Source organism: Protopterus annectens, chromosome 9.part0 (genome assembly GCF_019279795.1).
Source record: "Protopterus annectens isolate FY-2018-M chromosome 9.part0, PAN1.0, whole genome shotgun sequence".
NCBI lineage: Eukaryota > Metazoa > Chordata > Ceratodontiformes > Protopteridae > Protopterus > Protopterus annectens.
In genome coordinates, this window is record NC_056743.1 from 1,277,070,050 (window position 1) to 1,277,082,893 (window position 12,844).

Below are 12,844 nucleotides of genomic sequence, written 5' to 3' on the forward strand. Positions count from 1 at the left end.
TCCATATCACTGTTGCAGAATTCTTTACAACAAGGAGGATGAAAAAGCTCAGGAAGATTGGGAGGAAGAAGGGCCAGCAGAGCCCTGTAGTAAGCCAGAGAATAGCCCTGAAAAGCCAGCTCTGGCTTTAGAAATCCCATCCAACTTACACTGCTTACTAAATATATGCACAGAATTCCAGGTTGCTGCCTCAAGAACATAATCAGTATCCAAATTCTTGAAAAAGCACCAGAAGAAGCCAAGCCCTAGTGGAATGAGCCTTAACAGAAGCAGGAAGGCTCTTCCATTAAAACAATAGCAAAAAGAATTGGCTTTAGATATCCAAGAAGAAATGTTTGTTTAAAAAACAGCCAAACCTAAAGATCTAGGATGAAAAGAAACAAAAAGCTGTTCAGATTTACGAAAAGGTTTAGGCTTATCCAAACATAAGAGTTGTCTATGCAAATCCAGTGTGTGCAAAACCTTCTCACTAGTAGATTGCAGAGAAGTGGCAAAAGTGGGCAAATGACTAGAGTGATTAAGAGACAACTCATCAACTACCTTGACCATAAAAGAAGGATTAGTACGAAGGGACACCCTGTCCTTATGGAAAAATAAAATAGGAGAAACAGCCATAAGGTTTTGCAGGTCAGATACCCATCTGGTAGAAGTAAGGGACAAAACAACAGTCTTCCAAGGACAATGCTGTGAGGAAGCTGATGCAGCAGTCTCAAAAGGAGCCAGAGTCAATTTTTTTCAAAACAAAAATTAAGGACCCACGAAGGAGGTACAGGCTTCCTGGGAGGCCTAATGTGAAGGACACTTTTAAGAAACTATTTGGCCTCAAATCTAGAGGCTGAATGGGGGGGGGGGGTCAGAGGCAGACAAGTAGAATTAGCCAATAGGTGGGCCTTAACTAAAGAACATGCCAACTCAGCATTGAGCAACTCCCACAAATAAGAGATCCAAAGGAACATAGACAGTAAGTGGATCCAGGTTATGAGAAATACACCAAACAGAGAACCTCTTCCATTTTGATAATTAAGATTTCCTAGTAATGGGCTTCCTGGCTTAATGCAGGACTCTAAGCACGTCCTCAGAAAAAAGTGTCTGTAGCGATCAAACCCTATCACCCACAATGTCAGCTGAAGAGTAGAAACGTGGGGACAGATAAGGGATCCCTTGTCTTGTGTGAGTAGGTCCACCCTGTGAGGTAACTTGTGATGACTGCCCTTGGCAAGATGCAGAATAAGAGGGAACTAATGCTGTCTGGGCAAAAAGAAAGTCTTCAGCAAGATTTTGGGAGCATCCTATTTTATCTTGAACAGGACTTTCAGAATGAGAGTAAGGGGAGTGAAGGCAAAAAGAAGCATCCCCTTCCAAGAAAGACAGAGGACTTCCACCTTCCAGGCCAGAGGGCATGGCACAAAATAGAGGAGGGTGTTTGTTCAGACGGGAGACAAACAGATCTACTTGAGAAGTACCCCACTGGTGGACAATTTCCAGAAACACACCCCTATGAAACATCCCCTCGTGGGATAGCGTTTATGGAACTGCTCAGAGAATTTGACACTATCTTCTGATATGAGGGAATGTAAACTGCCTGAAGAGTCATTGGATACTGGACAGCCAGCTCCCAAGCCTGAAAGGCTAACCTGCTAAGGAGATAAGACTCTGTCCTCCATTGCTTGACATGCCACATCACTGTGGTATTGCCTATGAAAATCTTGAGGGGGATCTAGAAGAAAGAGAATGAAATGTCTAAAAACCAGCAGAGCAGCTCATCTCTGACAATGATGTGGCCTTTCTTTTGTCAAAGCAAAGACCCTTTACCTTCAGAGGGCCGATGGAGACCGCCCCCACCCCACGCCCAAGGCATCTGTGAAAAAGTTCCTGAGGGGATTGGAGGTTAAAAAGCAAGCCCTCAGTTGAGGGACAACTGATCAATTTACCACTGAAGTTCCAGCTTGAGTTATGGAAGTAGAGGGACTAGAAAATCTGAAGGATGAGAATCCTGAAGTCAAACTGACTTTAGAAACCACTGAAGCTTTCTCATGTGAAGCTTGACTAGAGGGAGCATAGGAATGGTGGAAGCCATGTACCTCAGAGCCTCAAATTATCTAGCTGTAACTTAAACCAGAGGAAGAAGGAATTGAACAAAAGCAATGAGAGTTAAAGCCTTGGCAGGAGACAGGGAAGCTGACATTGAAACAGTCTGGATCCGCCAACCTAGAAAATCATGATACCGAGAGGTAGTCAGGAACGACTTTTGGAAATTTACAGTAAATCCCAGGCTTCGCAAGAGAGAAATGGTACAGTGTAGATGCTGAAGCAAGATCTGTTGAGAGGAGGCCTGAATAAGCAGGTAATCCCAGTAGAGGAAAACCTGAATCCCTCTCAACCTGCAAAAAGCAATCACAGGAGCGAGGCATTTAGTGACTATCCTTGGGGCAGTAGAGAGGCCAAAGGGCAAAGCAGAGAACTGAAATTGCCATGAAGCAACAGAGAAACAAACACTTCCTGAAAAGGGTATGAATAGGAATGTGTAGATAAGCATCCCTGAGATTAAGGGAAACTAGGAAAGTTTGAGGAAGTAGCAGATGAAAAAAGGTTTGAAGGGATAGCATCTGAAATGAAGGGACTAAAGCACCTCTGAAAAAAGGGCAACTGTTCTTGAGGAGGCCGACAAATGCAAACCAACAAGATAAAGGTGCTGAGAGAATAAAAACCTCCAACAAATGAAATTCCAAAAAAGCACCTTTGAGCCGAAATGAACTCCTGGGATTTTTTAAGGAATATAAAACCAGAGAGCTTTTGACAGGATATTATATTTTTGAATGTAGATATTATTGATTTATTCTCCGTTATCCCACATCAGATTGGAATGGAGTGTTTTTTGGAGGCCCTTTTAGAAGTGAAAAAAATTGACTGGAAGGAACTTAGGGTCATAATGGAATTGTTAGAGCTGGTATTAAAATCACAATTATGCGAGTTTTGAAGGTGAATTTTTTAAGCAAACCAAAGGTGTGGCTATGGGGGCTTGTTGTACCCCCAGCTATGCCTATATTGTTCTAAGTGTTTGGTGGGAAAATTTTGTTGGATTCTAGATTTAAAGTGTGTTTGTGTATGTATAAAAGATATCTAGATGATTTGTGTTTCTTCTGGTTTGGTAGTGATGAAAAATTAGTGGAATTTATTGAATACATCAATAATACCACAGATTTTCTTAGGTTTACCTATAATATTAATAGAGAACAATTAAATGATCTGGATATCACTTTATACAAAGACTATGATAAAAACATGTTTGGATCTAAAATATATAGAAAACCAATGTTTTCTAACTGATATCTTTATTTTACTAGCTCACATACTTGTAAACAGAAAAGAAGTTTGCTTAAAGGGCAATTTATAAGGATATCCAGAATGACTACCAACAATGAAGGTTTTGAGAAAGAATGTCTTTACTTAAAACAAATGTTTTTAGAAAGAAAATACCCTGAAAAAATGAATGAAGGGTTGGGAGGGTGGCCTAATGGTTAAAGTGTTTGCCTTACAAACACAAGGTGCAGGGTTTGAGTCTCCCAAGGGATAATTGGCTAGGCTTAAAATGGCTCACAAGGGCAGTTAGCTTAGTACTAATCTATGAACCTACGAACCTAAGAGGTTATAGGGGAAGTAAAACAAAGGAAGGAAAGATATATATGGCCCTACTTTAGGGTTGAGAAAGTTGTTAGGTAGAAGTAATGACTAAAGTGGATAAAGAAAAAGGGAATGACAAACACAAGGAGGCCTTCATATTGGATTTTAATAGTGAAGCAAGTTTGGTTAAGAGAAATGTTCAGAAAAATTGGAATTTGTTCTCAAATTTCTCTCATTTAAACAACATTTTTCAAAAACAAGTTACTTTTACGTATAGGAGGGATAGAAATATAAAAGATATTTCAGAAAAGAAAAGTAAATTTGTAAAAGAAAATGGGCGGAAGAAAGGGACTTTTAAATGGGGAAAATGTGCACAATGTTGCCATGTATTTAATGGGGAAAATTTACTTTTGGTGAGTAGGGAAAGGATGTTGACTAGCAATTATCATGTTAACTGTGATACTAAAGGTATTATTTGGTTGTTTGTGATAAATGCCCCGCCTTTTATGTTGGTAAAAAGGAGAGGGAATTTAAGAAAAGGATTTATGAGCATATGTATGATATTCTTAAACTAGATGGTAATAATGCCTTATACAAACACAGTTTAACTTGTAAAAAAGCTGCTTATAAGTTTTTTGCTTTGGAATACATCTCCTATGATGTAAGAGGAGGGGATTGGGAAAATAGAACAGAAGTACGTGAATTATACTGGCAACTAGTACTTGATACCTGTAGACCACCAGGCTTAAATGAGAACGTGTCCCTTGTGCCAATTTTGAAACTTAGATCGGCTAAATTGTGATGTTTATATGGTTATTAATAAGTCAAATACCAAGTATATCTATGTGGGTGTGTTTAATGCTTAACATATGTGTTACAATATATCTATTTGTTAGTATTTATAGATATATTTTTTGTAGTCAATATATAATACAAGTTTTTCCTATTTATACACATTTTTAATATTTATATATTTTTATTTGGGTTATTTGTCTTGTATACAGTGTAGGGTAGGTTTGAGGGCCCTTATGAAGGTTCAAGGCCATTTATATATTGTGATGTTTTAATACTGTTTCTTTTATTCTGTATAATGAAAGTTCCATGTTATATTCTGTTTGGTCACCAGATGGCAATACTGTCTATGGTGAAGAATGCTGTAATTACAGATTTTAGTTAATGAACTTCCATGAAATGTTTTAAACAAGTTTTTATGAAATATATGTGATATATGAATATTGCGAGTATCAGGTCATATATTTAACTAGTAGAAACGAGTAAGATTTTCGAGTAATACAAGATTCATCTTGTATATTTGTGTATTCTGTGTAGAGTGAAGCACAGATTTTTTACGAATTTTTTATGGAGTTATGAACATTTATGAGCTGGGTGACTTTCATTTTGAATATTCATGAGGAATTGATACAAATGCGTGTGACTGGTTTATTCATTTTTAAATTGCATATATTAAGGGGTAATTAATTTAGTGGAACTGTTTGAGCATCTGATAAAGTTCGAATAAGAACAAAAAATGCGGTGATACAGTTAAAGCATTTTATGCAATAGTGTGTTTTGCGTTGTCGCTTGGTTCAATAAACTGTGTGGTGTTCACTCTTCATTTCATCTAAAAGGTGCTTTTTTGGAATTTTATTTGTTGGAGGCTGACAAATGCACAAAAGGAGGGGGGGACATCCACACCATGTAATAACCCTGGCGAATTATATAAAGAACCCAGGAGTCTTGGATGACCTTTACTCAAATAGGAAGGGACAGGGAAAGATAAAGAGAAATGTGACAAGTCAGGAAAAGGAGGCATCTCAATAGGAGGATTTTGGGTAGCCTTAGCAGGGGGAGCCCTTCTACCACCCTTTTTACCTTTGAGGGAAGGGCAAGGTTGTCTACAAAGGCATGCTTATTAGAATAATTCCTCTGAAACCTGGGCATGGGGGGGGGGGGGTGAAAACATGCTTCAACTCATTTAAGGCCTTGCCTTTTTCTTGCAGGGAATTGAACCACTCAGTAGCAGCACCAAACAAATGCTCATTATCCAGAGGAACATCCATTAGTGTAGCCCTGAAACTATCAGGCAAAGGCAGAAGTCCGAGCCAGAAATACCTCTTCAAAACAAACACAAAAGCAGCAACCATAGATGAAGCATCAGCCGCATTTAATGGAATGGTGATCTACTTAGGAAAATGTCTTAAGCAAAGCAAGAGCAGAGACCTTCCCCTCAGAATCAGGGACATCAGAAACAGCCTGACTGGCTTGACAGAGAACAGCCAAAACATACCTAGTCATACGTGTCTGAAAGCAGACAGCTCTAAAGGCTAGAGTAGCAGACAGCTCTAAAGGCTAGAGTAGCAGAAGTACACATCTTACCCAGTCTCTCCATGGTTCTGCTATCCTTTTCAGATGGCAGCAGTTCAGTGGAATCCAACAATTTGGAAGGCTCATCAGAAAAATACAGTTGTGTACACTTACCATAAATGTAGATGTTAGAGTGTATTCACTGTTGCAGTCATTACATTTGGGTTATCTGCTTGCAGGTAGCCCTCAGTCGGCCTGATTAACAAAGTCTTGAGTCCTGCATTGGTTGCGGTCTCTTCTTCCGTGACATCAGGTCGTCAGGGGTATAAAATATGCAGCCAACGTCATTACATCAGTTTTTCTTGCCCCAGATGTCAGCTGCCCCCCTAATGGGAAGCAATTAAATCTATAAATATACAAGGTTATACCTCAAACAAAAAAGCAATTACACCAAAAAGCTTTTAAACATTGAAAATGAGAGAAGAGCAATAGTACGATCCCAACAAATTCAAAGTCCAAATGCCAGGTAAAATAGAGCAACGAAACTGCCAATATCCGCGTGCAGCATATCTAATTGATGGTCTTTGCTCCTTTGCTTTTTTGTTTTTACTGGTTTGTGTGGTTTTTTAGTTTCAAAATGAGAGAAGAGGTATAGCCAAACAAAGTCAGGGGGCTGGAGGGAGGGTAACAAGGACTGCAACAGTGAATACACTCAAACATCTACATTTATGGCAAGTGTACACAACTGTACTATGTTCTGGCAAGTGTACACAACTGTACTATGTTCTTCATGTTTCACTATTGCAGTCATTACATTTGGATAGATTCCCAAAGCTAAGGATGGGAGGTGGAATTTAGATAGCATTAGGACCAGCTATAAGGCCCTGCAAAACTGCAGTGGCAAAGCCAGCTGGATTTAGAGAAAATTGGCAAATGGCAATGCTCGGTAAAAGTATGTACAGAACTCCAGGTAGCAGCTTCTAGGATGTCCCTGGTAGGTACGCCTCTGAGAAAGGCTGTAGAGGTAGATGCAGCCCTGGTTGAGTAGGACCTGATCCCCTGTGGGATAGGTTTTCCATGGTGCTTATAGCAGAAGTGAATGTAATGGCCTATCCATTTGGAGATAGTTCGCTTTGAAATAGCCTTCCCCTCTGTCCCTGCAGCATATGCCACCAGCAGTTGTTCAGATTTCCTTTGAGGTTTAGACATGTCCAAGTAGAATAAAAGTTGTCTGTGCACATCTAATGAGTGCAGTATCCATTTCCCTTTGTTCTGTGGATTAGGAAAGAAGATAGGCAAATGAATGGACTGATCAAAGGCCACATTGGATACCACCTTTGGCATGAAAGAGGGATTGGTCCTGAGGGACACCCTGTCCGCATGAAAGATGATGACAGGCTCCACTGCCATAAGGGCCTGCAATTCAGATACCCTTCTTGCTGAAGTGATGGCTAAAAGGGAAGCGGTTTCCAAGAAAGGAATTTTAAATCTGCAGTAGCAGCTGGCTCGAAAGGAGGAAGGCAGAGTTTCTCCAATACAAAAAGTTAAGGTCCCAGGCTGGAGTTGGAGCTCTCCTGGGTGGTCCTGAATTTTTGCCCCCCGAGGAACTGCTTGGATGGTGGAAGAGAGAAGAGGGGAGGTTCTGTTATAATGAGCTGAAATGGCTTGAGGCGTGAATTTATATCGAGGAAAAAGACAGGCCCCTTGTGAAGCATCTCAGTTAAGTATTGTAAAATCTGAGGTAAATTGGGCACTGCTGTGCTCATCCATTGAGACTGGTTCCAGGCACAGAATCTTTTCCATTTTGCAGCATAGGATTTTCTAGTCCTAGGCCTCCTCCTTGCCTCTAAAATGACATCCATCACTAGTTTACTGAGGGATGGTAAAGGAGAGCTTAGGTAATTAGCCAGGCTGCTAGGTTCCGTGTTTGAAGCTGAGGGTGCAGAATCTGGTTCTTCTGCTGAGACAGCAGGGTAGGAGTCTGAGGCAAGTGCCATGGGGCCAACAATGACACACTGCGCAGGAGGGGGTACCAGTGCTGGCGTGGCCAGTCTGGTGCAATCAAAATCATCCTTGGTTTGTCTTGTTTGATCTTTAGTAGTACTTTGGAGAGTAGAAGCAGAGGAGGAAAGGCATAAACTGATAGGTTTTTCTAGCTGAAGGACAGAGCATCCATCTTCCAAGCTTGTCTGTGGGGAGTCCTTGCACAAAATATTTCCAATTGATAGTTCTGGTGGGAGGCAAACGGGTCTATATCTGGGCTCCCCCATCTGCTTGTCAACATGCTGAAAATCCTTGGTTCCAGTTTCCACTCGTGTGGGTCCATGAGGGTTCTGCTTAGTCCATCTGCCAGTGTACTTAGTTTTCCTGACAAGAATTGAGCTTGTAGATGTACTTGGTAGCTCAAGGCTGTGTTCCATAATGCCATGACTAGTCTGCAGAGGGGGTAAGAATGTGTACCCCCCCCTGCTTGTTTATGTAGCACATAACAGTGGTGTTTTCAGTCTTTACCATTAATTGTCCTGGAAGAATGTGGTCCTTGAAGGCTGTCAGAGCATTCTGTACAGCTAACATTTCTTTATGATTGATGTGAAGGTGCATTTGAATTGGGTTCCATTTGCCCTGAATGCACTTCCCTGCCAGGTGCACCCCCCCATGCATAGTCTGATGCGTCTGTTAGGGTTTGGGCGGCATGGGGTAGTGGGAATGGTAGTCCCTTGTTTTGGTGGCAGGCCTCTGCCCACCAAAGGAACTCTAGGCATAGACAAGGAATGATAGGAATCATTGCTTCTAGATCCTGAGAATGTTGATACCATTGTAGTTTCCTCATATGCAGTCTTGCATATGGAATTAGAAAAATGCAGGAGGCCATGAACCAATGCATGTAGTATTTGCCTTGCAGATAACAAGGTTTTGTGACCACTTGTTTGAAGTAGGTTGTCAAGGGAATTTGTTTCTCTGGCGTGAGGAAAGCCACCTGGGAAGTTATATTCAAGCTTGCTCCCAGGAATATAATTTGTTAACAGGGTACCAGGTGCGATTTCTTTTCATTTATAGTGTACCCCAGACAAGTCAGCACCCTCTGTACAAAAGCCAGATGATTCAAAAGTATGTCCTGGTTTTCTGCCTGAATTAGACAATCGTCCAGGTATTGGTATATCTGAATATTTCTTTGCCTGCAAAATGCAATGACTGGAGTTAGGCACTTTGTGAATACCCTGGGTACAGTACATAAGCCAAAAGGGCAGTGCAGAGAACTGATAGTGCGTGTAGCCTGCTATGAAGCGTATGTATCTTCTGCAAGACTCCCTGATTGGGATGTGCAGGTATGCCTCCTTTAAATTTAGTGTTGCTAACCCGGCATCTTTTTTTAGCACAGGAAGCAACTGGTGAAGAGTCAGCATCTTGAATTTTGGAATCACCTAAAAGGTGTTTAGGGTAGGCAGATCCAGGATAGGAAGAAATGAATTGTCTTTTCTGGGTACCAGGAAAAATCTCGAGTAGAAACCTTGTTCCTTTTTCTCTTCTGGTACCAAATGAATAGCCCCCTATGCTTGAGAGAGAGAGTGCTTGCTTCTGGGCCTCTGCCCACTGCTTTGGAGGTAGATCCAGCCAACTGCTTGGAGTTGGTGATGTGTGGAAGTGAAATCTGTATCCTTGGGACACTATATTTACAACCCATTTGCCCTGGGTAATGAGTCCCCAGTTCTTTGCATGAAGTGCAACCTTTCTCCCCAAAGGGGCAGTCAGTTGAGAAGTCCTTGAAAGTTTTAAAAAGAAGTCATTGAGACAGTTTAACATAGGGGGGAGTTTTATTTCTCCCAAATTTGGAAGTGGAGGCCCGAGTCCTGTGCGTCCCCTGGGACTGAAGCCTGGGTGCTCTGCTGGATCTGGGTTTGGACTGAGAAGGTCTGGAAGAGGCAGGAAAGGACCAATTCTTAGAAGGCCAATGCCTATTAAATCTTGGAGGTTGTTCTTGTAAAAAGTCTTAACAGTTTGCATAGATTTAGCTTTTTCCTCCATCTTTTTAAGAACTACTTCTGCCTTGTTGGCAAACAGGTGGCCTTAATTTAAGGGAACATCCAGTAATTTCGCTTTAACATGATCTGGCAAGGATTGCTCCTTAAGCCAAGCATGCCTTCTAAGTACAGACCCAGTTTCCGCAGCCCTGCAAGATGCCTCTAGTGAATCAAAACCACACGGCAATGTATGTTTACCAACTTGTTCAACAGAACGCATAAAAATCCTGTAAATCCTTATTTTCAGCACAATCAGGAGTCAACATCATTTTCTGTTTAAGCAATTCAATAATATGCAGCTGATACTTTAACATATGAAACTGGCAATTCAATGCCCCAATGGCCAGAGTTGCAGAAGTGTATACCTTCTTACCCCATCTATCCAGTGCCCTGGAGTCTCTATCAGAGGGGGTAGGATTTTTGGCAGTAGAAGCTTTAATACCATTGGATCCCTGTGAAATGGTTTCAGGATCCGCAGTAGGATTTTTGAAAAGGAACTTGTGGGAGTCAGGAACCCTGTAATATCTATCAGGTTTTCTGGAAGCAAGACGTAGAGAGTCAGGGGCCATGCTAGATTCCGAAAAGCCATCAACAATGTCCAGTACAGGAGGTATAGCTAAAGGCCTGTGCTGGGGCAGGAGTAAGAAATCCCTAAGCCTCTTTTTAGAATCAGAGAAATCCTGACTTTTCCAACGAAAAAGCTCCCCAAGAGTATGCAAGGTTTCACCAAAAGAGAAATCCTCTGGGGGGGGAAATAGAGGGAATAGAGTCCTCAGCATCAGAATCCTCATAGGTAGATAAGGGTAAATCCTGATCAGAGGAAACAGAAATTTCAGAATCCTGGTCAGAAGTATCATAAGCAAACTCAGTCCTAGGTCTCTTATAGGGAGAAGGTTGGCTTCCCCTGATTAAAGTAATAAGGTCTTCAGTCGTTCTTATCATTTGTTCTTTAGGCATAGAGGCCTGACCATGCGGTCTGGGCGTCAGTTTTCTAGGCATGGTTTGAGTTTTAGGCCTTGAAAAAGAAGATGGCGCCGGTTTAATATGCAAGTCAGTAGGCCTGAATACACCCTCAGAAGCCGGTGCCTGCACAGCGGCTCCGGACTCATGCAAGGTAGAGACATCCGCAGGTTCTACAGTTGAAGCATCTCACGGCATACCGGACTCCGAATGGGTCTCAGTAGAGGCCTGCGAATCTGAAGTAGCGGGTATCAGGGGCTGCGAAAGCGCCTCACTGAGTAACGGTGAACTGAGCGGCCTGTCTCTGTCTAGCTTTGCGTTTCTTCGGAATGTCAATAGTCGGATGGCTTACCGCAGACATATCAGTATAATTTAACAGAGCACCAAAAAATTTAGAAGCACAAATAAACCGACGACAGATAGTTCATAGTTTCAATAAGGCACAAAACTGACAGCGAGGTACATGGTAGTCAAGGCCTAGGCAAGGAATACAGTACGAATGAAAATCTTTGAGATATTTGCTTTCCACAAAAAATGCAATTATTTACTTTTACTGACATCGGTTTAGAGCAAGAAAAAGTTTCCCCAACGGGGTACTTAGCTTTTAGTTGAAGACTTAAATTCTGAAACTCGAAAATGAAAAATTTCATGAGTTGGCCGACCGGCACTTGCGAACTGCTTCTGCTTTGGGCACCGCACGGCAAGAAAGACTGGTGTAATGACGTCAGCTGCATGTTTTATACCCCTGATGTCATGGAAGAAGAGACAGCAACCGACGCAGGACCCAAGACTTTGTTAATCAGGCCGACTGAGGGCTACCTGCAAACAAACAGATAACCTAAAAGTAATGACTGCAACAGTGAAACACAAAGAATATCCACAGACACCACCAAGAGGTCAGCAGAGGGACACACAGAAACTTGGGAGTCCTCCTGCATTTTATAAAGCCTATTAGGTTTCTGGGAGCAGAGGGCTGGGAGTCAGGAGCTTGAGAAGCAGTGGAAAAGGCATCCAGCAAGGCTGCAAGAATAGCAGAGGGTCTAAAAGACTCCACTTGTAGAAGCTCATAGTAGCGTTTCTGAACATCAGACACCTGAGTACAGTCCCATTTGAAAAATTTCATCATTCTGGAAACAGCATCACCAAATGAATTCTCCTCAAAAGGAGACTCAGGAATGATATACCTTTCCTCCTCAGAACCACAGCAAAGTGGAAAAGGAATCTGGGAGAAATAAGTCAGGGACTCTTCGTCAAAATCAGCAGCATGGCCCTCAGAAGAATCCTGCTTCCTGGGTCTCAACATGAGTAGAAGACCAGGGGAACAGGAAAAGAGAAACACCCTGGGGAGGCTTCAGAGCCATAAGGGCATTAAACAGCCCCTCAGTGAAGTATTACCATTCACTCAGGGGATCTCTTGGAGCAGGTGAAATAGGTTTATTTTTTTTGCTTCTTTCTGAGTGGGACATCAGCCTTTAAAGATCTGAGGATCTGATCCCTTATAGCACTCAATGGTAGTTGGAACCTCTTCCCTTGCTAAAATTTGAGGGACACCTGTAGGCCCTTCAGAATTACCAGCTGTGGTTACCCCTGTACATTTGAGGTGGACATCTGCAAGACTTCCATGTATGTGTGTGGCATCAGATACATGCCAGCCCCCAAAGTGGCCATGGCAGAGAAATCCAAAAAAGCCAATGAGCAATTCCTGCAGCCTTTCACCAGCCTCAAGAGATACGCCTGAAGGAGGAGATACAGCCAAAGAATCGGACCGGACTTTTCTTGGCCATCTTCTTTGCAGATGGCTGCCCCTCAGGCTGGAAGATCCTTCCATGATATCCTTAGCCAGCAGTTTAAGTCACTAGTTTGCTAGGTAAATTGTGAGGGAAGAAAGCAGACTCCACAACACCTTAGAGACAAAAGACTGACAAATCTTGCAAGGCGTA

At 42.1% G+C, this 12,844-nt stretch overlaps 1 protein-coding gene across 1 annotated transcript in view; it reads right to left on the minus strand.

Annotated features, from left to right (window-relative positions):
* The window catches only part of SNRNP200 (small nuclear ribonucleoprotein U5 subunit 200), a 1,344,735-nt gene that overhangs the window by 1,285,695 nt on the left and 46,196 nt on the right, over nt 1-12,844 (minus strand). The gene's annotated exons all lie outside the window — the stretch shown is intronic.